Raw genomic sequence first — 13747 nt, 5'->3', positions numbered from 1 at the left:
AAGACCCGAAGGCATTCGTGCGAGTTGATATATCTGGGCTAAGACCCGAAGGCATTTGTGCAAGTTACCAAATCCGGGTTAAGACCCGAAGGCAATTGTGCTTATGGTTATATCCGGTTAAATTCCGAAGAAACTCGGTTTGAAGGTGAGCGTTTTGGTGCTGTAATAAATTCAATTAATACGCTCGAAAAACCCATACGAGAAGGTATGTTTACATGTGCATCGGAAAAGTCGATTCGTTTGAAATAGTGTTCGTTCAATCGACTAACGAACCTTCGGCTCTTAGATAGGTTGATGCCTTGTGTGTGTTTATGATGATGAAGTGTGAAGTAAGTATGATTATGAGAATGTGTATTAATATGATTATGAGAATGTGTATTAATAAAGTGATTCATTTAGCTATGTGAACGTAATACTTTAGTCAAAGCCGATTTCATTACTTGAAACTTACTAAGCATTAAATTGCTTACCCCGTTGCTTTGGCTCTTTGTTTTCTAGATTTTGTTCGTTAGCATCGGATTCGGGATCATCGAAGTCAAAGTCATCCACACTATCAAAGCCCTTTTGGTACTCTTTAGTTGAACTTTGGATATGGCATGTATAGGACTACCCTTTGTTGTTTTTCAAGTACGTTTTGTGATGTATGTGTGTACAGCCATGCGAAAATGGCTCGTAGAAGTGGAGTATGGCATTAGACCATTTGTGTTTATGTATGTATATATGGTTTCATGATGTGACTATCGACTGGAATGGAAGTGTTGGGCAATGATCAGCCTTTGGAATGGCTAAATATGATCATAGGTGAACCTATGTATGACAAAACTCTAGTTGGTCCATGGAAACCACGAAATAGGTAAAGTTTACCTGAAAACAGATGCTGAATGCAGCAGTGGTGTGGATGTGAAAAATCACTAAAAATAGCAGGAATGGAATTAATTAGTGAATAAATTATTTAAATGAACCTTGATAAATATACTTTCATATGGAAGAAACGAAACGGTCATATGAGTTGTATGTTAAGAGATATTTAGGTTTTCGTGAGACAGGGCCAGAACGGTTTCTGGATTCCCTGTTCCGACTTTGGAAATTCATTTTAAATTAACCAGAGATAATTAGGAGTCATACCATATATGTATAGAGTCCTCTTTGAGTCTAGTTTCTATATAAACAAATGACATCAGTATTGAAGCCCTGTACAGAGAGATATTCAAGTTGTAACGCGCGAAGGTCAGTGTAGTCGACCCTTATCACATGGGAGACTTTAACTAATAAACCGTACTAATTAGCTAGACCAAAAATTCTAGAAAGAAATCTGTAGATGGAAATATGAGTCTAGTTTCAGGAAAAAATTACGAAACTGATTTTGGAGCTTTGAAGCTCAAGATATGATTTTTAAGGCGACAGTGATGCAGTAACCAGCTTGTCTGGAAATTTTTAAATGGACTGTGAAAATAAAGAAGTTAAGTCGGTGTGCACCTTGTGTTCGACTCCGGTAATGGACTCGGGTATGGGGTGTTACAATTTTATTGGTATCAGAGCTACGGTTTAGTCGATTCTAGGACTACCGTAATACGTTTGGGTCTAGCTATACATGCCATTTTATGTGATTATTTGATAGTGTGGTGATTTTTGACGTTTGAATTTGTGTTTATTTATAGTAATGGATCCCGATCCCAACCGAGCGATAGCTGATGATGTGGAGAGTGTGGCGCCTGCTCCCGCACAAGGGACAGCGCCGGCGGACTCTCAACCTGTTGCTAGCAATCCGAATGATGAGGCTAGGCAAGCTTTCTATAGCGTGATGAATGATTGGTTCAACCAATACATTCGAACTAACACGGCTGTTCCACAACCTCCATTCCCGACTAATACAACCCCGCACCTACAATGCCTCCGTGAATCGACCAAATAAGGTCAAATAAGCCCCGATTGATAGAATCGAAAACACGGGCTCTTGAATTTAAGGCTACGGATAGCGGCGATCTTTGAGCAAGCTGAATTTTGGTTGGACAACACTATCGGGTACTCGATGAGCTATCTTGTACATCCGATGAATGCCTAAAGTGTACTATCTCCTTGCTACGCGATTACGCCTACTATTGGTGGAGTACTCGACTTATTGTGCCCGAGAGCAAGTAACTTGGGAGTTTTTCCAAACCGAGTTTGAAAAAGTATATCGATCGAGATTCATTGACCAAAAACGGAAGGAATTTCTTGAACTCAAACAAGGTTCCATGTCGGTTACCGACTATGAGCGAAAATTTGTGAGGCTTAGCCGACGCTGCTGAATGCATTTCTTCTGAAGTGATGATGTAAACGCGAAGATGGACTGAATGATGATATAAAGCGTATGTTGGCATTTTGGAAATCGAGAGTTTGTGGCTCTTGTCGAGCGGCGTGAAAAGCCGAGGAGCTCAATATGGAGAAAAGAAAAGTGAAGTGGGAGCAAGGGAGTTTCAGAAGAGGTCTTCGGGGAAGCCCTTCCCACAGTCATCAAAGAAATTTAGAGATGGCTTAGGCCGGTCTAGAGACACTTCGGGCTTTTCTAGACGAGATCGCGATCGACCCCCTGTGACCACATGAGTCACTTCGATCGCTAGTGTTGGAAATGATCGTCGAGAGAGAACGGAGTGCCAGTATTGTGGCAAATGGCATTCTGGAAGTTGTAGGTTCCGTGACCGCTCCTGTTACAAGTGCGGATCGATCGACCACTTCATTAAAGATTGCCCAAGGTTGTGCGAGCAGAATGTAGATCAGTGGGAAACCGGCGCTACCACTTGCTCGAGGTAGACCATCTAGAAATACGGGCAATGCTAGTGGTGGTCGAGAGGATCTAGAGATGCTACGACCGGATCCGAGGCTCGCGCTCTGCTAGGGCTTATGCCATACGCGACGTGAGGATGCTTTCTCGCCGGATGTTATTAGGTACTTTCACTCTCTTTGATACTAATGTGATTGCTTTGATTGACCACGGTTCTACTCATTCTTATATATGCGAAACCTTAGCATCCAAAGAAGACTTTACCTATTGAGTCTCTTGAGTTCGTAATTCGGTGTCAAATCCTTGGGTCGTTACGTCTTTGGTCGACAAAGTGTGTAAGAAATGTCCCTAGTAATTCGAGGTTCTGTTTTTGGCGGACTTGATGCTTTTGCCGTTCGATGAATTTGATGTTATTCTTGGGTTAGATTGGTTGACCGTGCATGATGCGGTTGTGAATGGCAAAAGCAAGACTATTGATTTGAGGTGCATAAATAACGAGATGATCCGAGTTGAGTCTACGGACTTAAAGGGTTGCCAATTGTAATATCATCAATGTTGGCCCGAAATATGTAAGAAAGGGTGCGAAGCATACCTTGCGTATGTACTTGATGATAAGGAGTTAGAAATAAAACCCGAATCTGTCTGCGGTGGTTTGTGAATACCCGGATGTTTTTCTTGAAGAATTACCGGGTTTGTCACTGTTCAGGAGATAGAGTTTGGTATTGAGCTTGTCACGGGACCACACTGATTTCGATAGCTCCGTATCGTATGGCACCAACGAATTAAAGGAGTTGAAAGCTCAGTTGCAAGAGTTGGTGGATAGAGGTTTTGCTCGCTTTGAGTTTTTCACCTTGGGGTGCACCGGTGTTGTTTGTGAAAAGAAGGACGGAACCATGAGGTTGTGCATTGACTATTGTCGACAATAAAGTGACAATAAAGAACAAATATCCGTTATCACGTGTCGATGATTTGTTCGATCAAGCGAAGAACCTCGGTGTTCTCAAAAATAGATTTGAGATCGGGCTATTATCGATTCATGAATCCGAGATTCGGACATACCCAAAGCGCCTTGAGAATGAGATATGGTCACTACGAGTTCTTAGTGATGCCGTTTGGGCTCACTAATGCCCCTGCGATATTTATGGATTTGATGAATCGGATCTTCAGACCATATTTGGATCGGTTCGTAGTTGTGTTCATTGACGACATCTTGGTCTATTCAAGAGATGAGACCGAACATGCGAGCACCCGAGATCGATGTTGCAAATATTACAGGATAAGCGGTTATATGCTAAGTTCAACAAGTGTGAGTTACGGTTAGAGAGGTTAGCTTCTTGGGTCATGTGGTATCTGTGATCGGGTATTAGAGTCGACCCGAGCAAAATTTCAGCCATACTTAACTGGAAGCCTCCAAGAAATATTACTGAGGTTCGGAGCTTTTTGGGACTTGCCGGTTACTACCGACGGTTTGTAAAAGGATTCTCGATGATAGCCACACCCATGACGAAACTGCTTCAGAAAGAGGTCAAGTTTGAATGGACGGAAAAGTGTCAGAAAAGTTTCGATCAATTGAAAACTCATTTGACGGAAGCTCCAGTATTAGTGCAGCCCGAATCTGGCAAAGAGTTTGTCATCTATAGTGACGCCTCCCTACTTGGGTTAGGTTGCGTATTGATGCAAGAAGGTCGAGTTGTGGCCTATGCGTCGAGACAATTAAAGCCACATGAGAAAAATTATCCGACCCATGATCTCGAATTGGCTGCCATCGTATTCGCCTTAAAGATATGGCGACATTACTTATTTGGTGAGAAGTGCCATGTGTATTCGGATCACAAAAGTCTCAAATATTTGATGACTCAAAGAGACTTAAATCTGCGACAAAGACGTTGGCTCGAGTTGTTAAAAGATTATGAGCTTGTCATTGATTATCACCCGGAAAGGCTAATGTGGTTGCGGACACCTTAAGCCGAAAATCACCGCTTGCTTTTACGAGCTATGAATGTACACTTGTCTATTCTACGAAAATCATTAATAGCCGAATTAAAGGCCAAACCATTATTGACTCATCAAATTCGTGAAGCTCGAGAAAGTTGACGATGAGTTGGTTGCAAAGCAATTTGAGTGTGTTCGGACAAGGAATCGGAGTTTCAAATTGATGATGACGATTGTTTGAGGTTCGAAGTCGTCTGTGTGTTCCAAAGAATTGAACTTATTTCGATAATTCGAACGAAGCCCATTGTAGCCGAATGGAAATCCACCCGGAGTAACGAAGATGTACAACAATTTAAAACGTCGGTTTGGTGGCATGGTATGAAACGAGACATCTTCGACTTTGTTTGAGATGTTTAATATGTCAACAAGTGAAAGCGGAACATCAAGTGCCTTGAGGTTACTTGACCGATCACGATACCCGAGTGGAAATGGGATCGAGTCACAATGGACTTTGTGTCCGGACCGCCATTGTCGACAAGTAAGAAGGATGCGATTTGGGTTGTTGTTGATAGGTGACTAAGTCACTCACTTTATCCCCGTCGCACGGATTTTCATTGGATAAACTAGCTGAATTGTACGTTTCTCGATTGTAAGATTACACGGGTACCGATTTACATTGTGTCGGATAGAGATCCGAGATTCACCTCGCGATTTTGGAAGAAATTGCAAGAAGCTTTGGGTACCAAGTTGCATTTCAAGACCGCCTTTCACCCCAAACCGATGGTCAATCCGAGTGGATAATTCAGATACTTGAGGATATGTTGAGATGTTGCATCCTCGAGTTCGATGGTTCATGGGAAGCGGTATTTACCTTTGATTGAATTAAACACAACAATAGTTTTCAATCAAGTATTAAGATGGCGCTTACGAGGCCTTATGGGCGTAAATGCCGTACATCATTGTTTTGGACCGAGCTCGGTGAGAGAAAAATTTTCGAGTGGATTTGATTAAAGATCTTGAGCAGAAAGTAAAAGTAATCCGTGAAAATCAAGATAGCCTCCGATCGTCGAAGTCATACGCGGATCTGAAACGAAAAGACATTGAGTATCAGGTGGGAGATAAAGTGTTTCTTAAAGTTTCGCCTTGGAAAAAGATACTCAGATTTGGCCGTAAAGGCAAATTGAGCCCGAGGTTCATCGGGCCATATGAGATATCCGAACGAGTCGGTCCAGTTGCGTATCGTTTGATTTTGCCCCTTGAACTTGAAAAGATTCACGTCGTATTTCATGTTTCGATGCTTCGACGCTATAGATCTGACCCGTCGTACATAATTAGTCCATCAGAGGTTGAAATTCAAGCCGATATGAGTTATGAAGAAGAACCGATTCGTATCCTAGCTCGTGAAGTAAAAGAGTTGCGAAACAAAAGGGTTCCGCTAGTGAAAGTGTTATGGCTCAAACACGGGATAGAAGAAGCTACTTGGGAACCCGAGAACTCTATGAAAGAGCGATACCTAAATCTATTTACGGTAAGATTTTTGGGACGAAAATTTCTTAAGTGGGGAGAGTTGTGACAGCCTTTAAAACGACCCTAGTCGGAATGTGGTTTCGGGACCACAAAACCGAGGCATAAAAATAATTTAAAATTTATTTTGATGCCTATAATGTGTTAACTCATGTGTGACATTTTGATGTTTTGATTTAGAGTTATAAATGTGAATTTCACTAGAAAGGACCTAGTAGTAAACTTTGAAAGTATGATGGGGAAATGTGTGATGACTAGTTGATCATGCATGCAAAAGTGAGGGTTTGCATGTCAAATTTCCCCATTTAAGAACTAGTGGCCGCCATGACAAGGGGATGGGCAAAACATGTCATGAAACATGTTTTGTAAGTGGGTTATGTTGGAATAAATAAAATAAGGAGTATGGAAAAAAAAATGTGTGTGTGAAGGCTTCTCCCCCTCCCCATTGCCGTGTGGGTAAGAAAGAAAACAAAAAAATTTGTTCATCCTTTTCATTCTCTCTTGACCGAAAATTCTAAGGAAGAAGAGGGAGTTTTGCTTCATGTTTGGTTTGGAAGAGGATTAGGAAGAGGTTTGGCTATACTTGCATCAAGATTAAGGTATGTTTGAGGTTGTGCCATGAGATTCATGTATGTTTTTAGTTGCTAGCTTGATGTTCTTATTAGCCCATGGTTCAAATCTTTGCTATGTCATGGGAATGATATTCGGCCAAGGTGGATGTTGTGTTAATGCCATTGCATGCTAAATATGAAGCTTGATAATGATACATGTGATGGGGGATTGAGGACTCTTGGATTTTCTTTTAGCATTTTTGAGTGAGACACTAAGTTCTTTGTTTAACCATGACCAAATTGAAATGGTATGGTGTTGTGGTGTATTCGGCCATGGTATATCCATAAGTATGATTCATGCATATTGCATGGTAGGTAAGATTTGAGCTTTGGATATGTGTTTATATTTGGATATAAGCAACTTGACATTCGGCCCTTGCACCTATATGTATATATGTTTGCACATGATGTATTGGTATGACATATATACTATTTCAAGGTATATATTTGCTTGTGATGATGTTTCGGTTATGAAGTTAATGATAGATGTGTATTGAGCTACAATATGTAATGCATTAGTTAGTAAAATGTATGCCATTCATGTGTGGTATTAAACATGTAATTGGCCTCAACACCAACATGCATAATCGGCCACATGAATGAGTACCTAGGTTGATGTGTTGTTCGGCCATGAGTAAGCATGTTGAAGGCTTTATCTTGACTTAGAAAATTCGGCTAAGGAAGAGTACTAACTAATGTGTTGAGTTTGATTCGTGATTTCCGTACATATGTGACTTTAAGGTCTAATGAATATATGTGGGCTAAGTACCTTGAATTCCTCTTTTCGATGCTCAAATGATTAAATCAATTTATTTGTTAAATTAAGCTCAATAGCAAAGGGGAGCTAAATCCGATAAAGGGAAGGAAAAAGTAGTCGAATAGCCGTCGAAATTGCTCGACCACGTCCGAGGTAAGTCTTCGAGTAATGACCCTACTTGAATTATATTGAAATGATTTGTCATATTATGGCGGATAGCCGAATGTGCGTAGGGACTACGTTGTAAAGTCAATTGAAATCATGCTCTTGTGTGTGGCTATTGAGCCGAAATCGGAAAGGTTTGATAAATGTTTTGTGTTTGAGCCTTAGTAACGAAAATGAAATATGGATGTGTCGTGATTATTGATATATGTGTACATGAGCATTTGAATGATACCCGGGCTAAGTCCCGAAGGCATTTATGCGAGTTGTTATATCCGGGCTAAGACCCGAAGGCATTCATGCGAGTTGTTATATCCGGGCTAAGACCCGAAGGCATTCGTGCGAGTTGATATATCTGGGCTAAGACCCGAAGGCATTTGTGCAAGTTACCAAATCCGGGTTAAGACCCGAAGGCAATTGTGCTTGTGGTTATATCCGGCTAAATTTCGAAGAAACTCGGTTTGAAGGTGAGCGTTTTGGTGCTGTAATAAATTCAATTAATATGCTCGAAAAACCCATACGAGAAGGTATGTTTACATGTGCATCGGAAAAGTCGATTCGTTTGAAATAGTGTTCGTTCAATCGACTAACGAACCTTCGGCTCTTAGATAGGTTGATACCTTGTGTGTGTTTATGATGATGAAGTGTGAAGTAAGTATGATTATGAGAATGTGTATTAATATGATTATGAGAATGTGTATTAATAAAGTGATTCATTTAGCTATGTGAACGTAATACTTTAGTCAAAGCCGATTTCATTACTTGAAACTTACTAAGCATTAAATTGCTTACCCCGTTGCTTTGGCTCTTTGTTTTCTAGATTTTGTTCGTTAGCATCGGATTCGGGATCATCGAAGTCGAAGTCATCCACACTATCAAAGCCCTTTTGGTACTCTTTATTTGAACTTTGGATATGGCATGTATAGGACTACTGTAACACCCCGTACCCGAGTCCGTTACCGGAATCGGACACAAGGTGCACACAGACTTAACTATTTTCACAGTCCATTTAGAAATTTCCAGACTAGCTGGTCACTGCGTCACTGTCGCCTTAAAAATCATATCTTGAGTTTCAAAGCTCGAAAATTTGTTTCGTAATTTTTCCCTGAAACTAGACTCATATGTACATCTAAAGATTTTTTTATAGAATTTTTGGTCAAGCCAATTAGTACAGTTTATTAGTTAAATTCTCCCCTATTCCAGGGTTCGACTACACTGACCTTCGTGCATTATGAATTGAATATCTCCTTGTACAGGGCTTTAATACTGATTCCGTTTGTTTCTATAGAAACTAGACTCAGAGAGGAATCTATACATATATGGCATGACTCCTAATTATCTCTGGTTAATTTACAATGAATTTCCAAAGTCAGAACAGGGGATCCAGAAACCGTTCTGGCCCTGTTTCATGAAAACTTTAATATCTCTTAACATATAACTCATATGACCGTTTCGTTTCTTCCATATGAAAGTAGATTCATCAAGTTTAATTTACATAATTTATTCACTATTTAATACCATTCCTAATATTTTTAGTGATTTTTCACATCCACATCACTGCTGCTGTCAGCATCTGCCTTTAAGGTAGGCTTTACCTATTTCATGATTTCCATGATTCAATTGGCCCTTTTTGCATACATAGCACAAAGTGTGATCATGATTAACCATTCCAATGGCTAATCGTTTCAAAACAATTCCATACCTCATAATGATCAACATACAAACGATTATGGTACTATGCTAAAACGATATATAAGCCATTTTCGCATGGCTATCCAAGTTTACACAAAACCGAAAGGTACATGACCTTCAACAAAAGGGTAGTCCTATACATGCCATTTCAAAGTTCAACCAAAATTGTACCAAAATGGGGGCTTTGATAGTGTGGGAGACTTCGACTTCCAAAAATCCCGAGTCCGATAGCTGACGAGCCAAAATCTATAAACTAAGAAATAGAGAAAACGGAATAAGTAATTTATGCTTAGTAAGTTTGAGCAAGAAATTCCAGCACAACAAAAGCATAGCATTCATAAAGCTAACGGATAATTTCATATGCACAAATTCTCAATATCCTACTCATTTCACATTCCAACCCCTATATTCATACATAAGGGATCATCTTAGCCAAATACCGGAAACTCATTACTCGACTAAGCGAATATTATTCGAAGGGAATTAACTAATTCAAGCACATACGAACATACCTCATTGCTGGAATTTTTCAAGCGTATTAACTGAAAATTTTACAGCAAGATCGCTCATTCTCGAATCACGTACCTTCGGAATTTAACCGGATATAACGACTCGCTCAAATGCCTTCGGACGAAGCCGGTTATAGTGACTCACACGAATGCCTTCGGACTTAACCCGGTTTAGTAACTTGCACAAATGCCTTCGGCTTAGCCCGATTTATTAACTCGCACGAATGCCTTGGATCCTAGTCCAGATATAGTCACTTAGCACAAAGCCTTGGGACTTAGCCCGGACATCATTCGAATAACCGAGCACAATTATCAATAAATTATGACACATTCAGTATTTCATTTTCATTAGCAAAACTCAAACACAAGGCACTTTTCACACTTGCAATTTCGGCTCAATAGCCACACACAAAGAGCATGATTTTAATTTGCTTTAAACATGATCTAATCAATTCAGATTTTAAGCTCTATTACTCAAGAACTTACCTAGGATGTCGTCGACGATTTCAATGGCTATTCAACCACTTTTTCCTTCCCTTTGTCGGATCTAGTTCCCTTTGCTCTTGAGCTTAATTTAACAAATAAATCGATTTAATCATTTGAGCATCGAAGAGGAATACAAGGTACTTAGCCAATATATATACTCATTAGGCATCAAAGTCGCATGTGTACGAAATCATGAATCGAACTCAACACATTAGTTAATATTCCTCTTAGTCAATTTTCTAAGCCAAGAATAGGCATCAATATGCTTGCCTCTAACCAAATGCATGCACACCAATTTCCCCTCATGTGGCGAATATGCATGTCCATGTTGAGGCCAATTATACACTTAATACCACACAAAAACAGCATACATTTTACTAACTAATGCATTACATATCGTAGCTCAATACACATCTCTCATTTACTTCATAACCAAACATCATCACAAGCAAATATACACCTTGAAATAGTATATATGTCATACCAATACATCATGTACAAACATATATACATATATATATGCTAGAGCCGAATCTCAAGTTGATTGTAACTAAACATGAACATAATTTAAAACACAAATCTTACTTTCCATGCAATGAGCATAAATCACACTTTTGGATGTACCATGGCCGAATACATCACAACACCATAATTTTGGCCATGATTAAACAAAGAACTTAATGTCTTACTCAAAAAAACTAAAAAAGAAAATCCAAGAGCCATCAATCCACCATCACATATATCATTAGCAAGCTTCATATTTAACATGCAATGGCATTAACACAAAATCCACCTTGGCCAAATACCATCCCCATGATATAACAAAGGTTTGAACCATGGGCTAACAAGAGCATCAAGCTATCAACTAAAAACATGCATGAATCTCATGGCACAACCTCAAACATACCTTAATCTTGATGCAAGTATAGCTAAACCTCTTCCTAATCCTCTTCCAAACCAAGCATGAAGCAAAATTCCTCCTTCCCTCTAGTATTTTCGGTCAAGAGAGAATGAAAATGGATGAACAAATTTTTTCTTTTCTCTTCCTCAATACACTGACAATGGGGCATGCATGAGACCATTTTTTCTTTTTCCATTTCTTTATTACCCATGCTCATTAATTTATTTTTTCACCCATGATTCACCAACAAAACATGTCTATGACATGTTTTGCCCATATTCTTTGTCATGGCCGCCATCACTTGTAAAAGAGGGGTATTTGACATGCAAGGCCATTGTTTTGCATGCATGCTTTAATTAGTCATCACACATTCCCCATCATACTTTCAAAGTTTTCTACTAGGTCCTTTCTAGTGAAATTCACATTTATAACTCTAAATTAAAGCATCAAAAATGTCACACATGAGTTAACACATATTATAGGCATCAAAATAAATATCAAATTATTTTTATTCCTCGGTTTTTGTGGTCCCGAAACCACATTCCGACTAGGGTTGTTTTAAGGCTGTCACAACTACCCTTTGTTGTTTTTCAAGTACGTTTTGTGATGTATGTGTGTACAGCCATGCGAAAATGGCTCGTAGAAGTGGAGTATGGCATTAGACCATTTGTGTTTATGTATGTATATATGGTTTCATGATGTGACTATGGACTGGAATGGAAGTGCTGGGCAATGATCAGCCTTTGGAATGGCTAAATATGATCATAGGTGAACCTATGTATGACAAAACTCTAGTTGGTCCATGGAAACCACGAAATAGGTAAAGTTCACCTGAAAACAGATGCTGACAGCAGCAGTGGTGTGGATGTGAAAAATCACTAAAAATACCAGGAATGGAATTAATTAGTGAATAAATTATGTAAATGAACCTTGATGAATCTACTTTCATATGGAAGAAACGAAACGGTTATATGAGTTGTATGTTAAGAGATATTTAGGTTTTCGTGAGACAGGGCCAGAACGGTTTCTGGATTCCCTGTTCCGACTTTGGAAATTCATTGTAAATTAACCAGAGATAATTAGGAGTCATGCCATATATGTATAGATTCCTCTTTGAGTCTAGTTTCTATAGAAACAAATGGAATCAGTATTGAAGCCCTGTACAGAGAGATATTCAAGTTGTAACGCGCGAATGTCAGTGTAGTCGACCCTTGTCACATGGGAGACTTTAACTAATAAAATGTACTAATTGGCTCAACCAAAAATTCTAGAAAAAAATATGTAGATGGAAATATGAGTCTAGTTTCAGGGAAAAATTACGAAACTGATTTTCAAGCTTTGAAGCTCAGGATATGATTTTTAAGGCGACAGTGATGCAGTAACCAGCTTGTCTGGAAATTTTTAAATGGACTGTGAAAATAATTAAGTTAAGTCGGTGTGCACCTTGTGTTCGACTCCGGTAACGGACTCGGGTACGGGGTGTTGCATTGTCAACTTTGAAGCTTGATAGTAAGTGCATTCTAGCCCCGTTTTTAATGTTCTTTACAATTTTGAAGTCCTCGTAACCCGATTTACCTATTTCTACCATTATTTTGAAGTAGGGTTCATGTTTAAAAATTTACCCATGTGTGACATGAATGTGTTTTGATGTTTCATGGTAGAAAATGGAAGTTTGATGTGTAATAAACAACTTTTACTAAGTGATTTTTCATGAAAATACCTAAAAAGGACCTATTTGTAAAAAGATGTAAAATGGGTAGTAAACATCTAATTTGATGAAAAATGTGGAATGATATGAGCATGTATATGGTTTGGCTAGGCTTGGGTAACAAAGAAATTGAATACATTTCATTTTACGAGCCTAGGGACTAATTTGTGAAAGTGTGAAACTTTAGGGGTAAAAAGGTAATTTTTCCATAATGTGATGTTTGGAATAATTTGAGTAATGTGAATATTAAGTAAGCTATTATAGATCAAGAAAAAAGAAGTACGAACCTTAATTGGGGAAAGAATAAGGTGTTTGCCGATTAAATCCTTATCTACTATTTTTGGTATCGAGGTAAGTTCGTATGTAAATAATGTAGCGTTATTTACACTTTAATTAATTTAATATCATATGAATTGTAATTTACTCTTTGAATGAATTCGACAAAGTTCGACAAGAGAGAAAATCCCGGTTGAAACTTAGGAATTAGGATGCAAATGTCATGACATTAGGTTAGTTGAGAATACGTGTAAGACCATATCTGGGATATGGCATCGATATGAGATTTCGTGTAAGACCATAGCTGGGCTATTGGCACCGATATGAGATCCCATGTAAGACCATATCTGGGATATGACATTGGTATGATACTATATGTGTGAGATATCCCGAGTATACTTTAGTAATCCAAGTGGTTCAACGGGTAA

Source organism: Gossypium arboreum, chromosome 8 (genome assembly GCF_025698485.1).
Source record: "Gossypium arboreum isolate Shixiya-1 chromosome 8, ASM2569848v2, whole genome shotgun sequence".
NCBI classification, from domain to species: domain Eukaryota; kingdom Viridiplantae; phylum Streptophyta; class Magnoliopsida; order Malvales; family Malvaceae; genus Gossypium; species Gossypium arboreum.
The sequence above is the reverse complement of the archived record's forward strand: the minus strand, read 5'-3'. Positions refer to the sequence as shown.